This window comes from Cannabis sativa, chromosome 4, assembly GCF_029168945.1.
Source record: "Cannabis sativa cultivar Pink pepper isolate KNU-18-1 chromosome 4, ASM2916894v1, whole genome shotgun sequence".
Classification (NCBI taxonomy): Eukaryota; Viridiplantae; Streptophyta; class Magnoliopsida; order Rosales; family Cannabaceae; genus Cannabis; species Cannabis sativa.
In genome coordinates, this window is record NC_083604.1 from 49,980,730 (window position 1) to 49,998,915 (window position 18,186).

Below are 18,186 nucleotides of genomic sequence, written 5' to 3' on the forward strand. Positions count from 1 at the left end.
TATAAAGCTAGGATTTGTGTTCCGAGTAGTGTGGAACTCAGGAATGAGATCTTTGAAGAGGCTCATTCTACCCCTTATTCTCTGCATCCTGACACCACTAAGATGTACCGAAACCTTAAACCGTACTTCTAGTGGAGCGGTATGAAGAAGAATTTGGTAGAATTCGTATCGAGATGCCTCACCTGTCAGCAGATTAAGGCTGAACATTAGAGACCAGCAGGGTTGTTGCAGCCTTTAACCCTACCTGAATGGAAGTGGGAGGATATCACGATGGATTTCGTGGTTGGGTTACCTAGAACCACGGGTTTGTTCGATTCCATCTGGGTAGTGGTGGATCGATTCACGAAATCTTCTCATTTTCTGCCTGTTAGAACAACCTTTACGGTGGATCAGTTAGCAGAATTGTATGTTAGAGAGATTGTAAGACTTCACGGGGTACCGAAGTCTATAGTTTCGGATAGAGATCCGAAGTTCCCCTCCAAGCTTTGGCAGAGTTTGCAACGAGCAATGGGTACAAAAATGAAATTCAATATAGCATTCCATCCTCAGACAGATGGGCAGTCCGAAAGGACAATTCAAATATTGGAGGACATGTTACGAGCCTGTGTTATGGATTTTGAAGGCTCTTGAAATAAATATCTACCGTTGATAGAATTTTCTTACAACAACAGTTATCGGAGTACAATAAGGATGGCTCCCTATGAACTGTTATACGGTAGGAAGTGTAGATCTCCCATCCACTGGGATGAGACAGGGGAGAGAAAATACCTAGGTCCGGAGTCAGTGCAGCGGATCAATGAGGCAATTGAGAAAATAAAAGCTAGAATGCTTGCCTCACAGAGTAGACAGAAAAGTTACGCAGATCCGAAACGCAGGGATGTTGAGTTCCAGGTAGGGGACCATGTGTTTTTACGGGTGTCTCCAATGAAGGGGATCAAACGTTTCGGGAAAAAAGGCAAGTTATGCCCTAGATTTACAGGACCTTTCGAGATTCTCGAGAAGATAGGTCAAGTGGCATACCGGTTAGCGTTGCCTCCAGCTTTATCAGCAGTTCACAACGTATTCCATGTCTCTATGTTGAGAAAATACGTTTCAGATCCTTCTCATATACTCAGTTATGAGAGCCTTGAACTGCAGCCAGATATGACTTACGAAGAACAACCAGTGCAGATCCTGGATAGAAAGGATAAAGTCCTTCGGAATAAGACCATAGCTTTGGTCAAGGTGCTCTGGAGAAACAGCAAGGTGGAGGAAGCCACCTGGGAGCTAGAGTCAGATATGAGAACTCAATATCCAGAGTTGTTCAGGTTAGATTTCGAGGACGAAATCCTTTTAAGGGGGGGATACTTGTAAAGACCGCTTAGTTTAATTTGGAAATTAGCAGTTAATTATGTTTAATTACGAAAATTATCTATAGATATTTTAATAATTATTTATGCTGTTATTATTGAATTCTGAGATACATTTTATGTCATATAGTGAATTTCATAATTTTGCATTTCCGGTGCCCGGTAACATGGAACTCGGTGTTTGGGCTCAGTAAAATCACAACTTAGTATGTTAGTATTGTGGGACAGTTTACTAGACATTGGGAATGTCGGGATTGGCCTGGAATTTAGAATTTCCCAAAATACCCTTTTAGTACCCTTTATGTGATGTTAGTGTGGAGGGGCAAAATCGTCATTTTGCCCCATTTGTATTCTTGTCCTTTAGTGGACTTTGAGTGAGAAATTAAATGTTATTTGATTTATGATGGCTGAAATAAAGAGTTTATTTTGAATTTATTCTCATTTGGTTCAAAGTAAGAAAATTAGAAAATTTGGAAAATTGCTTTTCTCTCTTCCTCTCTCTTTCGGCCACTTCTTGAGCACTTGGAATTGGAGTTTTTCTTCTGCATTTCCAGCAAGAATCATCTTGATTTTGAGGTGCTTAAACTTTAGGTAATTTCCTTGTAGCCTTTCTTGGTGTTTTCTTGTGTTTTAAGAAAAAGTTAGTGAATTGCATGCTTGATTTTAGAGTGTTCTTGTTGCTGTTTGTTGTTGTTAATTTCTGAAGTTTATTCATGAGTATTTGTGTAGATTAGAGCTACTTGTGTTGCATGTTGGTGGTGTTGTTTAAAGTTATGGAATTTCTATTCAAAAGCTATGGTTTTCAAAGAGAGAATGTGAAAATAGTTGATGTAAAGTTTGGTTGTGCTTGAGTTCAGTTTCTGCAGTTTTTATATGCATGAATATGTAGTTTTATTCAGGTTTTGATGCTTGTAGGTGAGCTTTAGCCAAGTTTGAGTTTGAAACTCAAAGCTTGGAGCTCACATGGCATTTTTAGTATCTGTGTGTTCTGGGCTGTTTTGATGCTTTGGTTTTGTTCTATGGGGTATTTAGAACAGGTCTGGAAGGTTTTGTTTGAATTGGATTTGATTTGAGCAAGTTATGATTTTTTGAAAGTATCCTACGAGGAACCGGAATTCCGGTTGTGCAACTGGAATTCCAGATGAGGGTTCAGGTATTTCTCAGAACCGGAATTCCGGTTGGGAAATTTTTAGGAACCCTAGATTTTCTCGTTTTTATGTTATTTAGGGTATTTCCATGCTTTTTATCGATAGGGAAACTTTAGTTTCTAGTTTTAGTCCCCGGGAAGTGATTTAGCGTATCACTTATTAGTGTTGTGATTGTTATGGTTCAGGAGCCTGTAAACCGCCGCGCAGTTCGTTCCAGTCAGGTTGACTAGCACACCTGAATTCAAAATTGAGGTAAGATTAGTATAACAGTATGCATATGTATTACATGTTTAGCGTGCATGTTAGGAAGCCTATTAGATTACATTAGATATGTATGTTGGCTTCGTACCATCCGACCATATCACATCGGTTAGGCTAGAGTATGACTAGCAGCTGGAGTATGACTAGTATACCGAGTATAGGCTGATTCTAGGGTTGGTGGTACTGTGCTATTTGACAGTATCACATCGATTAGGCTAGAGTATGACTAGCAGCTGGAGTATGACCAGTGAACCGAGTATAGGCTGATACTGTAACACATCGGTTAGGCTAGAGTATGACAAGTAGCTGGAGTATGACCAGTGAACCGAGTATAGGCTGTTACTTGTCAATAGTACCGTCTTATGAACGTTCGGGACTCAGTATCGTGTGGGACACGGCAGTTAGGGTTATGGTCAGGGGTATGGGCGTCTGATCATAACCCGGATTTATGTATGATTATAATTTATGCTTTTCTTACTGAGTCTGTCGACTCACAGTGCTATGTTTCTGTGTAGGTAAGGGTAAGGCCAAGGCTGAGGAACCGTGAGAGCGAGCCGGTGAAGATTGTACATGTCGGGGCGGTTAGGCCTGGAGCGTACGATCCTTGGGACAGCAGTGCTTTTTGTAATTAGACGCTAGGCGTCAAGTATTTTGTATTAGACAGTAAACTTTTGTAAAGCTTTTTGTAAATGGGATCCCACAGTATTTTGTATGAAATATTTTATAAGTTTAATTAAAAAGCAAAAATTTTAATTAATCACGATTTCCATAAATCTCGTTGATTAGCAACAAGCTGCACAGTATGTTTAAAAATCACGTAATACGCCTATGCTAGTTAGGGTGTTACATGGCTGCTGCATGGGCTCCTAAAAATTGTAGAATAACAACCACCGTGACGATCACCATAGTTACAAGATGGAGATCTTTGTGGCTGCCAAGAACAACACCCACTCATCAAGGCTTGCCCACTCAAACCTCCATGAATACAACATCCAACTCCACAATTGGGGTGAAATATCTCAGTATCCACCCACTCAAAAAAATCACAACCCTGTTCATAAAATTACAAGATGTTAATAACAATCTAAACTAATCACAACCTTGTTCACAACTTTCTATATTAGTAGTGTTTTATTCATTAATTTATTTATTTATTTTGGGTTCTCCCTTCTCAAAGGCATGTATTACATTGATCATAAGGAGAAAGAATCCCCATTAACCTGTGATTAAAGGCATGTATTACATTGATCATAATCAAATAATCGGAAGGATTTTATGAATCTATAGATGGAGCAATTGAGGATGTAATAGGAAATTGGCCCAGATACAATTTACTTAGAAGCTGGTACTTGTACAAAAGACACTACAATATCAAACAGAACTCCTTAGTTGTACATATGCCTTCTTTGTTCCATCGGCTTTAACAAGGTTATTTTTTCTGTTTTTTTTTTTTTTGTATTAGTTTACAATTTGGTTCCCTCATATAAAAGTTCTAGATCAGATCAAGAAAATCCATACCCAAAAAATTAGACCACAAAAAAAAAAGAAAAAAATGGGGCAGCAATTCAAACCTTGAATTTACGGCAACACTAGAACATTCGACCTGGGTTCTTCACCGTCTTTGAGGTATGAACCGCAACTTCTTGTGGTGGTTCGCAATTACATACCCATCGCCCCATTTTTCTCAGCCTACTCTCTCGATCGTTCACCGTGGTCGGAGAAGATGAAAATCCAACGTACCGTAGCTGCTGGCGGGTTGCCGTGGTCCTCTCGCCCAACGATTTCTCTCTCCCCGGCGCTAATGGCTCCTCCCGTGCTCGGAGAAGATGGTCTCTCCTCCCGTGGTCCCGTCGTGGTCTGAGAAGATGGTCTGCTCCTCCCGTGGTCCCGTCGTGGTCGAAGAAGAAATGCAGCCGCATTCCCCGACTGTGTTTCCTCACTTTTAGGGTTTTTCTTTGTTTTTTGTATAATTGATATTTTTTATTTTAAAAATGGTTTTTAATAATCAGATTATATATTATATAAATGTAATAAATTAGTTTTTTTTTTTTTTTTGTGAATAATGTAATAAATCACATTAGTTTTAAATCAAATTAAATTTTTTATTTTAATAGTTAATATTAAGTGGCAATTTTATAATATGATGTGGCATTATTTTAAATGATGTGGCATGCCACCTGTTGTCCAGTGTGCAAGATAACAGCAAGGTACCTACAGAATGTCTGAAAGTGTAATGGAAGGTATTTATGCCGCCAAAATTTTAACTTAGGTATTAAATTGCAACCGAATGATAAACTTAGGTATTTACGCCGCAAATTACTCTTTTAATTTTATTGACATTGACTTTGAAACCAAAAAAAAAAGTTTGGCCGGTTTGGTCGGGTTAACCCTGTTGGAATTTATTTTACCAGGATCTTAGATCTACTCACAAGTATGTTTATTAACACCCTAAATATGAACTTTCTAAAACGATGAAATAAACACATATAAAATTTATAGAAACCTTACATTGGGTGCAGCGGAATATAATGACTCCTTCTGTTCAGATATCTAGCCCTTGATTCCTTTCTGTAGCAGAGCATTATCAATATCTAAACCTGGATCTCTTTCTCTGAATCTTTGATTCTGAAACCTCCTTCTTGCTGAAAGTCTTTCTTCACGATCTTCCTCCCTATGATTGAGGTATCACTTGCTGTGTGTGGGCACTACTCATACACTAAGAATTTCGAAATATTGAAGAAGAAAAGAAGAGAGGGAGTAGTCAGCCAGATAGGGAGAGAGAAGGCTCAGTTTTTTCTGAATCAGAAGTGTCAGGAGAAAAGTGTAAATTTCCTGAAGCCTTCACTATCTATTTATAGCATTCCACTAGGGTTAGGTTTGAATTATTTGGTATTAAAATAATGAAAATATTAGAGGGAAAAACCCTACAAAAGTGGCCGGCCCTACACAGTGGATTTGGGCCTCACTTTTTGCAATTTTGCAGTTTTATCTTTTCTACATCTAATTTTCTCAAAAACGCCAATTTTCTAATTCAACCATTTAAATGCCAATTCTAACTATTTAATAACTATAAATAATTATTAAATAATATTGTCATTTATCATATTTATTAATTGCACCATACAAAGTATCATAATTAACAAATATGCCCCTAAAACTCTTTCTTTACAATTTCGCCCTTACTTAGTGAAAAAATCACAAATAGACATAGTCTAATTTGAGAATTATAATTGATTAATCAAAACCAATTATATGAGTCTTACAAGCAATATTATCTCAACTAGTGCGAGGACCATGGGTCTATATAATCGAGCTTCCAATAAGTAGATCAAGAATTTATTACTCAAATTCACTAACTTATTAATTCTTCGTTGAATCCACGCATAGAACTTAGAATTGCACTCTCAGTATATAGAATGCTCTATATGTTCCACCATATAGAAACATCATTAGTTATCCATTGTTATAATCCTAATTTGATCAATGATCCTCTATATGAATGATCTACATTGTAAAGGGATTAGATTACCGTTACACCCTACAATGTATTTATTCCTTAAAACACTTGACCCCGTATAAATGATATTTCAGCTTATGTGAAATGAGTACTCCACCATTTATGTTCGTTTGGTCAAGCTCGAAGGAGATCATCCTTTGCTTACTATTCGCCAGATAGAAGCTATAGATTCCATGTTTATGATAGCGCTCCCACTCAATTGCACTACCGTGTTCCCAAAATGTACGTATCACCCTGACCTAAAAGTAGGCTTAACTAACAAATCAAAGAACACGAATAGCCTCTCGAGATTGAGCCTAATCATATCAGGATTAAGATCATTTGATCTAGGATCAACTAGGCGATATTGACTTGAATAGATATTACGGTAAGTTTAATAAATCTAAGTCAAAGTTCAATATCGGTCCCTTCCGATGCATACTCCATGCATCCAACCTGAGCTTTACTTTAACCAATACTCTGGAAAGAACATAGCACTTCTCCAAATGCAAGTAAACTCTGTTGTAGATTATCATATCAGTAAAACCATATGTCTAATAAATCTAGGAAACTTTATTCACATAGTCATGTTTACTTTCCAATGTGTTGACGTCACAATAAACAGGATCAAGTATGTTAAAAGGGTTTCAGATGAATTTATACATTATGTAGATATAATCATGAAATGAATCATGTGAACCATGCAACATTAAATGTTATTTCTGATCTATATTAATGAGTAAATCTGGTTATATTGAAATGAGTTTTATTTAGGGCATAAAACCCAACAAACCCGACCAAACCACCCAAACCGTTGGTCGGTTTACAGATTTTTTTTAAAATTGGGCGGGTTGCACTTAAATTTTAGCAACCCGAACTTTAGATTGGGTTAGAAAATATATAGGATAAACCGCCCAAACTAACCGATGTACAACCCTAGTTTAAGGACATGCAGGACAAATAAGCCTATTATAAATTGTCTATTTATTGTGGGTTGGTTATTCGTTAGCACATGTTTAGCTTACGATGTATTTAGAAGTCCCATCCAAATGAGTATTCTACTGAGAGTTGACAATGAATTCTATTAATAACAAGCCGCTTTGATTCTGTAAAGTCCTTTTTAGCAATAAAGATGCCAATATATTTTTTATTTTATGGTGAGATTTATTTGCATTCATAACCGATTTTCTCACCTTTATTATTCAGTTTTTATTGCTCTTTTCTATGTTAGGAAAGATTGATTTTCAGCTGGACTTTTCTTGTATGGAAACTTCTTGTAAGAGAAGCAATTCTCTTATGGAAAGTTGGTTTTTAAAGGAAACTTTGACTATTATCATTTTCCTTATTAAGTTCGATTATGTCTTGATTATATCAGATCATACACACTGTTTATAGCAGGTATCAAGACCCAATACAAGATCGAACTCGTTTTTGGCAAGTTTCCTTTTCTGGTCTGATTTGCTGCATCAAAATTCGTTTTTGATGCTGCAAATCAAGTTTTTCTTAGGAAAGTTTTATACAGCTGTAGATTCGACTTTGTGGCTATCTCTAGGGTTTCTATGTTCTATAAATAGAACCTAGAGAGCAGCCATTTGAATCAACTCTTCTAGTTTCAATTTTTGCATTTTTCTTATTTGTGAGAAGAGAGTTCTTTCTGTGAGAACCTAGTTGTTCATCTAGGTTCTAGTGATTTTCATATCTGTTCTTACTCTGTCTTAGAGTTTGTTAGAACGAATTGACTGAACAAGAGAGTGGTCTTCGGGAGAAGACTTGTTCAAGCCTTACTTTGGGAAGAAGTAAAGCACGCACACTTTAAAGATGAAGAGAGTTCGGTATTTGGAGGTGTTTTAGAAGTCAAATTCATAAAGTGCATTACAAAAAATTGCGGCAATAATTTAGAGGGAGTCTAAACTTGTTTAAGTCAATTGTCTTTGTAATTGTTGATACTTTATTAATTGATTTCATTCTCTGGGCATGGCCCTATGGACTAAGAGTGTTCGAAAAAAAAACATTGATACCATGTACAAATCTCTTGTGTCAAGTGATTTAATTTTCTGCAATTGTTTTTATATTATGTCTATTTTGTTTTGTCGCTGCAAAACTTGTTTCTGCAGTAACAGAATTACATTCCGCTTCTGCAGACGTATACAATTTTATATTTTTCGTATTTATTATTGACATTTGCAAAAACTCAGTTTTTCAAATTCTTTGGAATAACTCAATGGATTTAGTAGATCTTTTTAGGAGGCACAAATGACTATAGATAGAACTTATCCAATTTTTACTGTGCGATGGTTAGTTGTTCACGGACTAGTTGTACCTATTGTTTCTTTTTGGAGTCAATATCAGCAATCATCCAACGATAAACCTAATCTGATGTTGGAAATTATTTTACCAGGATCTTAGATCTACTCACAAGTATGTTGATTAAGACCCTAAATATGAACTTCTAAAACGATTATAAATTAAACACATATAAAGTATGAGAAACCTTACATTGGGTGCAGCGGAATAATATGACTCCTTCCACTCAGATCTCCAACCCTTGTATCCTTTCTGTCGCAGAGTATTATCAAGATCTGAGCCCGAATGTCCTTCTTGTTGAATGTCTTTCTTAACGATCTTCCTCACTATGATTGAGGTACTACTTGCTGTGTGTGGGCACTACTCTATCACTAAGAGGTTCGAAATTTATAATGAAGAAGAAGGAGAGGAAGGTGGCGGCTAGGTATAGAGAGGAGGCTTAGGTTTTTCTCTGAAGGAAACAAGATGTGAAAATCTATTTTTCCTGAAGCCATCACTATCTATTTATAGTATGCCACATAGGGTTAGGTTTGAATTATTTGACATTAAAATAATGAAAATATTAAATGATAAATCCTACAAAGGTGGTCGGCCATGGCTAGTGGATTTGGGCCTCACTTTTGCAATTTTGCTGTTTTATCATTTTTGCATCTCATTTTCTCAAAAACACCAATTTTTAAATTCAACCATTTAAATGTCAATTCTAACTATTTAATAACTATAAATAATTATTAAATAATATTGTCATTTATCATATTTATTAATTGGACCATACAAAGTATCTTAATTAACAAATATGCCCTAAAAACTCTTTCTTTACAATTTCGCCCTTACTTAGTGAAAAACTCATAAATAGACATAGTCTAATTTGAGAATTATAATTGATTAATCAAAACCAATTAAATGAGTCTTACAAGTAATATTGTCTCAACTAGTGAGGGGACCATGGGTCTATATATCCGAGCTTCCAATAAGCAGATCAAGAATTTACAACCTAAATTCACTGACTTATTAATTCTTCGTTGAATCCACGCATAGAACTTAGAATTGCACTCTCAGTATATAGAACGCTCTATATGTTCCACCATATAGACACGTCATTAGTTATCCATTGTTATAATCCTAATTTGATCAATGATCCTCTATATAGATAATCTACACTGTAAAGGGATTAAATTACCGTGACACCCTATGATTAAAGCTCAAATTTGTATATTTTAAGTATTTAATTGTATACATAAAATTAATTTAATTAATTATTTTCACGATTTTAATTGTAAAATTATTGTAGTTGGAAATATTTAATTTAATTTAATTTTTATGTTATTTTTGGGCAAAGTGGTGTAAATGAAAATTGTGGCTAGTCCAACAAAATAGGCCGAACTCCAATTATTTATCCATGCATTTATCTCTCTCCAATTAAGGATACATTAACTTGGACAATAGCTTCAATGAGCAACTACAATAAAATATTGGCCCATGATTTAATTCAAGGTACAACTTCTTTAATCAATTAATGGGCCTGCGTTTATGATGTTTTCAGAGGAAATTACACTCTATACCTACTTTTTGTTTCATATTTTAATTTTTACCTTCATTTTACTACTCTTTAATTTATACCCACTTTTATAAGTTATATTCCCATTATGTACATTAGAAAGTCTAATTTTGATAAGTTTTGTGAGGTTATATTTGGTACTTTGATTATAAAAAAAAAAAAGGTATTTATCAATTAAAATTATTTTGGAGTTATATTTAGTTAATGTGTAATAAAAAGGGGTAGTTTTCAACTTATCCCATGTTTTCACCTGCAACCAAAGCCCAATTGAAGAAGCAATCGTGTCTTTCTGTGAAGTTAGAACCACGTTAGTCAGTTTCACATGCCCAACATCCCAACTCTCCAGTTGTGACACATGTCTCCCATGTTTCCAATTTGCTCAGAAGTAGAAGCCACTCTTCTCAATGTTTTGTGGCATTTCACCACTATATGGTACACGAAAATAGCAAGTATTGAGAGCATTTCATCACTATAAATAGACCCAAAGCTATTGAGAAAGGCATCAGATTTTACCTAGAGTTATTATACCAAAATTTTATCTTTTTCCTTTCCTTCTTCTTTATTTTACTTTATTAATTTTGGTGTAAAGATAATGCCTTTTCTAGGCTAATTTCTTTGGCAAGACTCAAGTGTAAGTTCATACAATTTTTATTCTTCTAATATATTGATTCTCTTTGTTCTTCATTTTCACATTTGTTATATTAAATTTATCTTCTTCTAAATTTCACTTTAAATTTAATAGTACCTTTTATATAAGTTCAGTCATGCTTTTCTTATGTAAGTTAGGCTATTAATTATTAGGGTGTTTATTATATTATATGATTTTTACTGCATTCTGTCGGTGGTATTTTGTCGATTTAAATTATATAATATGATAGTATATTTATAAGTAGTATTAATTTAATTAGAGAACATATTTTTCTAGTGAGCTTAATTATACACATTTTCCAACTATAATTAATGGTGTAGAATTATAGTTGAGGTTAAAGAATCAATTTTATTAGAAAAATATAATTGCATGTACAAAGCTTGTGTCTTCCATAATCATTTTCTGTTCACTTCTCATTTTAATTACTTCCTTAATTTTTAAAAATCATTTTCTCAATATTCTCATCACATTCAAGGTTCATATTTTATTCTCGTAAAATTACTAACTGACCTTTTGAGTGTGTTTTTCCTCCCTGTGGATACGACATATAGCTTGTTTACTACCGCGACCGCAGTATAACTAATTGGGCGACATCTACAATGTATTTTATCCTTAAAACACTTAACCCCGTATAAATGATATTTCAGCTAAGTGAAATGAGTACTCCACCATTTATTTTCGTTTGGTCAAGCTCGAAGGAAATCATCCTTTACTTTCTATTTCCCACATAGAAGCTATAGATTCCATATTTATGTTAGCGCTCCCACTCAATTGCACTACCGTGTTCCCAAAATGTACGTATCACCCTGACCCAAAAGTAGGCTTAACTAACAAATCAAAGAACACGAATAACACTCTTGAGATTGAACCTAATCATATCAGGATTAAGATCATTTGATCTAGGATCAACTAGGCAATATTGACTTGAATAGATATTACGGTAAGTTTAATAAATCTATGTCAAAGTTCAATATCGGTCCCTTCTGATGCATACTTCATGCACCCAACCCAAGCTTTACTTTAACCAATGCTCTGGAAAGAACATAGCAATTATCCAAATGCAAGTAAACTCTGTTGTAGATTATCATATCAGTAAAACCCCATGTTCTGATAAATTTAGGAATCTTTATTCACATAGTCATGTTTACTTTCCACTGTGTTGACAACACAATAAACAGGATCAAGTATGTGAAAAGGGTTTGGATGAATTTATAAATCAAATAGACAAGCAATTGATAAGATGAACCAAAACATACAAATGAATGAAAAATACTTATGTTTTCTTATTGATATTAAATAAAATGGATTACATTGAAATGGAGTTTTATTTAGGGCATAAAACCCAACATCTGAATCATAGAGCTACGACACCATCAAACCCGAACGAACAAAATGTTAAATTTAATCGTACCAATCTCTACTAAGGGTTATTACTCATTTTTCTGCTAGCTATTTAATTTTTCAATTATTTCTTCAATTAAAAAAAGAAGAAGAAGAATAGGAAATAATAGTAGAAATTCTCTTATCCCATTCAGAAGGATATCATCTCATAATTCTCAATGGATGTTTATGTCTGTAGCACGACCACTTAACAAAATATGGAGAAAAGTAGGACAAATGGTTGATACTACTAGAAGGATTCCTTTTTGGATAATAGGTATTGTAGTTGATATTCTTGTGATTGGTTTACTCTGTATTTTCTTTTATAGTTTATATTCTGGATTAGGTTCATCCCTTTTGTAATTGGATAAATTGAATTGTAGACATGACATGAAAGCGTAAGAACTCAACGAAATCCCCCTCAAAAAAGACAAAGAAAGAGGGGGCATGTCTCGTTGAGATCTTAATAATCATAATATTTTATTCATCTAAATCTAAATGATAACCAAAAAAAAAAGATTTTTTTCGAATGTTTCAAAAAACTACAGTTTCATTTTGATGATATTTTTAAAAAATAACTTTAATTACTTGATTCAGAACATCTATTCTTTGATAGTATCCGTCCATACTTTATTTATAGAATAAATCTTAAAGAAGGGTTATGATAAACCTAGAAAATATAGAAACTACAAGGCGAATATGAATCTTTAACGAACGGGATTAAGAATAATAATTATTTCGACATAAGAAAATGTTGTGGAAAAATTCTTTTCTTGTGTCAAAGATTAGGAATACAAGTGACCCCTTTTCGAATTAGAATGTTTTCTTCCCCTCATTCATTTTTTTTTTATACTTTAGTTTTTATTTTCTGCTTATTTATCTTATAGTTAGTGTTGAGTAAAATAGCATTCAATATCTATTAGAATAGAAAACTATTGATTCATTTGATAGAATTTTAAATAGCACGACATTGAAATCAGACAATAGTGACATAATCAAACTGCTCCGGTTTTGATTGAAAAAACAAAGAAACAAATAAATAAAATTAAATAGTCTTCTTCATAGTATACATACTATAACTAGTAATGTATTAAAAGTAATTTTCAAAAAATACAATGTATGATATAAGATAGAAAACTAAAATAAAAAGCCTAAAGACTTTTTAGAATTTTTTTGATAGAATTTCATAATAATTTTTCCAACAAAAATTGCGTTTTATTTAGAGCTTGGTATTGAAAATTTGTGGATCTATAAATTCATTTTGAACAATTGAACCTTTCTAAACTATTTCTTTTTAAGAACCAAAAATACTTGTGTCAAAATAATTGATGCCTAGAAAAGCAAAAAGCCTTGTACACGTAATGGATCTTGAAGTACTATTTCTGCATTCCCTTGACCAAATCTACCCACATTAGGATTACTCATTAATGGTTGATCCAGTTTGATGGATTCGTCCTCTAAAACAAGAACTTCAGGGCCTATAGGAATAATATCAATCACTTGACATCCATCAGATGCCTCCATTATAATTATTTCTTATCCCCTTATTTCTTTTCGTATGATTTTGCTTACCATACCCGCCACTGTAGTGTTATAAATATTATTGTTACTCTTACTCCCATCGGGATAAATTTGACCCCTTCCTCTGTTCCAGCCTACATATATGAGATATTTTAAGAGATGAACATCTTTCTTAGTAGCGGGGTCCGGGAAAAGAATAGGAAAGGTGATTTCACTATATTTTTTTACCAGGAATGGGACCTATCATAAGATAGTTTTTTTTAGTGGGGCAATAGCTCTGAAAAGACAGATTTTTCATCTTTTCTTTGATCTCAGGAAAAATACAGTCGGGAGGGGCTGATTCAAACCCCTCAAGTAAAATAAGAACATCACCCACATTCAAGCCTCTTTTTTTACTATTAGCAAGAATTTGTTTCAGTTAAGATCATAAGAAATTCGAACAACTGCTTCAAATATAGTATCAAACAATACTTCTTGTGAACCTCGATATCTACGGGCATGTTAGCTAAATGACAATTGGCACATACAATGGCCCATCGCCTCTTGTGGATTTTGATAACCCTGATGGGAAAAATGGGATATGCATTTGAAATAAGAGTGTACATTTGTCGGTTTGGTCAGTTTATGCTATATTTTATAAAATCCAATGTAAAGACCAAGTTATAAAAATCTAAGTGCAACCCACCCAATTAAGAAAAAATAAAATAGTAATCTGCCTAATAAAATTGGTCGGTTTGGTCAGGTTAACCTCTCTGTTAAGTAGCCAAAAATGCATATTTATTAGTGTAAAAATACAAAATAAAATTAATTCTATATAATATTTTCATGAAATTAATGTAATATATTTTTATTTGAAAATATTGTAGTGTTAAGTAAATTTTATAAGAAAAATAATATTTTATGACACAAATAAGAGAAAGAAAGAAAGAAAAAGAGAAAGAAAGAAAAAGAGATAAAAAGAAAAATATATTGTTTTTATTAAAAGAATTACAAATTAATTAGATTTTTAATAAATATTTTCATTGAATTAATGTGATACATTTTGTGTTGAAAATATTTTATTTGGATTTAATTTTATTTGTGTTTGATTGAGAAAATAATATTTGTGAAAGGAAAAAGAAAAAATATATAAAAAGATGATGAAAGTATGGTCCAAAATATTAAAGGCATTTTTGAAGAGCCAAAACACCCCAAATAACAAAGCCCAATTAACCCAAATCATCTTCTCCATCAGGCAAAGAGGCCCCATGGCCTCCTCCCATTCGCCCGCAGCTGCCACTGCCAGCACCAGCAGGGGCTGTCCCCCTTCAACACGCCTTGCGTGCGTGAGGCGCACGACCTCACCCTGGTCGTGCGTGTGCCTCACCACCAGCCCTGCGAATGGGGCTCTCTCTCTCTCTCTCTCTCTCTCTCTCTCTCTCTCTCTCTCTCTCTCTCTCTCTCTCTCTCTCTCTCTCTAGCCACCATTTTGTGGTTTTTTCTCCTTGCGACATGTGGCACCAACTCACCTTTTATAGCCAATCAACTGATGACACGTGGCACTCTAAAGTTTACTTATGGGTAATTACATTTTTAGCCACATGCAATTTGTAATAAGTTTAATTACACATTAGTCCTTTTACCTTCTTATAAATAGAAGCTTAGGTTTTAAGAATTCAAGAGAATTTCAGAGTTTCAGACAAAAAATCCAAAGAAAGTGCTCGAAGCGCTCAGTGTTAGTTTACCGCTTTTCTTAGTTAATTTTTTATGAGTTTCTAAGTTCCCTTATTATTAAGGTGGATGATGAAACTAAGTGTATTTAATTAAGTATTTATTTTTATTTTGATTCTCTGTACAATATATGTTTATGATTTTTACTTCTTAAAATAATTTCTTTCATATTTATTATCACATATTTTTTATAGTGAGAAATTATAAATGTTTGGTTCTACATTTTATTAAAAATAATATTCTTTAATTTTTGAAATTTTTACACTAAAAATACAAAATACCAACTTTATTACATATATACAACAACACGGTTACATCAACATTTTTAACTTCTCTCTTAATTTTATTACACATATATCACTTGCACATCAAATCCATGCACCTATCAACCATCAATCAACTCTCAATCACTTCCCTTTCTTTTTTTTTCTTTTATTTTCATTTGATTTTTTATTTCTATTTAGTTTTTTTTTTTTTTTGAATCAGATTAAGTAACCTCTATTGTTGAACCATAACCCCCCACGATTCCTCAACAATTTTTTCTCTCTCATTTTTGTTCTTCAAAATTTTTTCAACTCCCACTAAACCAATCCCATAACTATTTTCCCTCTTTCCTTTTGTTTTCAATCTCTATTTAAAATGATTGTGACCCATTCATCCTCATCTCCTTCCCCTGTTCAGAAAAAAAAATCCAAAATGGGTTTGAAATCACTAGCTAATAAAGCTAAGGGAAAACGTCCTATTATTTGAGGAGAAAGATTCTGATTTTGCTCCTCCATTAACGAAGCGTGGGAGACCTCATCCTAAGAAGAAAACAAAGCTCGGTGTGCAAGAAAAAATGGCTTAAGACGTTTCTGGGAAAAAGCTAATGTTGGTGCTGATGTTCGAACCGAGATTTGTTTTCCCCCATTTTTGAAATTTTTTCATATTCAACTTTTGTGGGTTTTGTGTTTATTGATTTCTCATTTTGTAATAGTTTTTTCATAGTTTTTTAATAGTGTAAACACCTTCTGTATGTATTTTTTTTAATATGTTTTTTATCTAGTTGTTTTCTGCCCATTTTTATATCATCAACGGGTAACAATGAGATTTATCATGGATGTTGATGTTTAAAGAGTTTTTTCTGTATTTTAGTTTGCATACAGTTGTTTTGTAGTTTTATTATAGTTTTGCTACTTGCATATGTTATTTCATTATAAAACTAATATGCAACTATTTGCATAAAACTTACTATGTATAACTACTATTTCTTAGTTCCCGTCAAATTAAATTCCTGCATAATATATAACTATCATAAAACGATAATGCAACTATAAGGAAACCAAAACAAAAAATAAACAAACTTATACGTAACTGGTTGTACCTTAATTCGATTTTACTCTTCTTATTGTGTTTTTAAAAAAATATATTTATATTGGAAACCAGTAATCAAGCAAAATGGAACTGTATATAACGTAGATGTATTATTCATGAGGTTTTTTAAAAAAAATTCACATCATACATTGTTTTGGATTTGGTGGGAGCTCCAGATCTGTTTGTTACAGATCTACATTTCATGAATCTAGATTTCGATATTAGGGGGAGTTGTTTTGATCGAATAAAACAGAAAATAAATGTGTAATTTCAGTTTCTATAATATATAAACTATCTGTCAAATTAAATTCCTGCATAATATATAAACTATCATAAAACGATAATGCAACTATAAGGCAACCAAAACAAAAAATAAACAGACTTATACGTAACTGGTTGTACCTTAATTCGATTTTACTCTTCTTATTGTGTTTTTAAAAAAATATATTTATATTGGAAACCAGTAATCAATCAAAATGCAACTGTATATAACGTAGATGTATTATTCATGAGGTTTTTTAAAAAAAATTCACATCATACATTGTTTTGGATTTGGTGGGAGCTCCAGATCTATTTGTTACAGATCTACATTTCATGAATCTGAATTTCGATATTAGGGGGAGTTGTTTTGATCGAATAAAACAGAAAACAAATTTGTAATTTCAGTTTCTTCACAGTTTTTCTGATTTTTTTTCGTCATTTTCTGTTTAGATCATTGCATGTCTTCTTTTCCAGTTGATTTCGCCAGAATTAATGGTTGTATTTTTCTCGTTTTGGTTTCATTTTGGTTGTTTTGCAGTTTTGAAACGATCGAGGTATGTTCATCTTCAACGTTCGCTCTGTACAGCTGAAGGCTTAGTGCATGTGGTATTTTTGTAAATATTTGTATGTGGACTGTATAAATGTTTAATAGGCCGGCCCATAGTATTTTTGTAATTTTTTTTTTCCTTTTTGTATTTTTCTATTTTTTTCCCTTAATTTTTTATATTTACATTAAATTGTTTCACATTTAATGCTTAGAAGTTATAATTTTAAAGCGAAGGAAAATCTAGTTTTTATTAGAAAATAATTAGTTTGATTACTGATTAAAGTATGAGAATCAATATAAACATAACTATTTTTCTATACACGTAAGTTGATTCTGAACCCTTAATAGTATCCCCAAATATCACTGAAAATATCTGTTATTGTCATTTTTATCGTTAAAATATCTTATTTTATCTTGTTACCAAAAACCTAACCATTTTTTGAACTAGGTTAGAGTTGTAATAACTTAGATTAAATAAATATTTTCTTCGATATCACGCAATTTCTATAGGTTCGACCTCGTTCTTTACAATCTCCATACTACAATTAAGATTCGTGCACTTACGAGTTGATAAATGTAAAATGTACCACTTTTGCTCACAACACTGCCAAACCGACTACTAATATTTTTTTTCAATTTTTTTATTTTT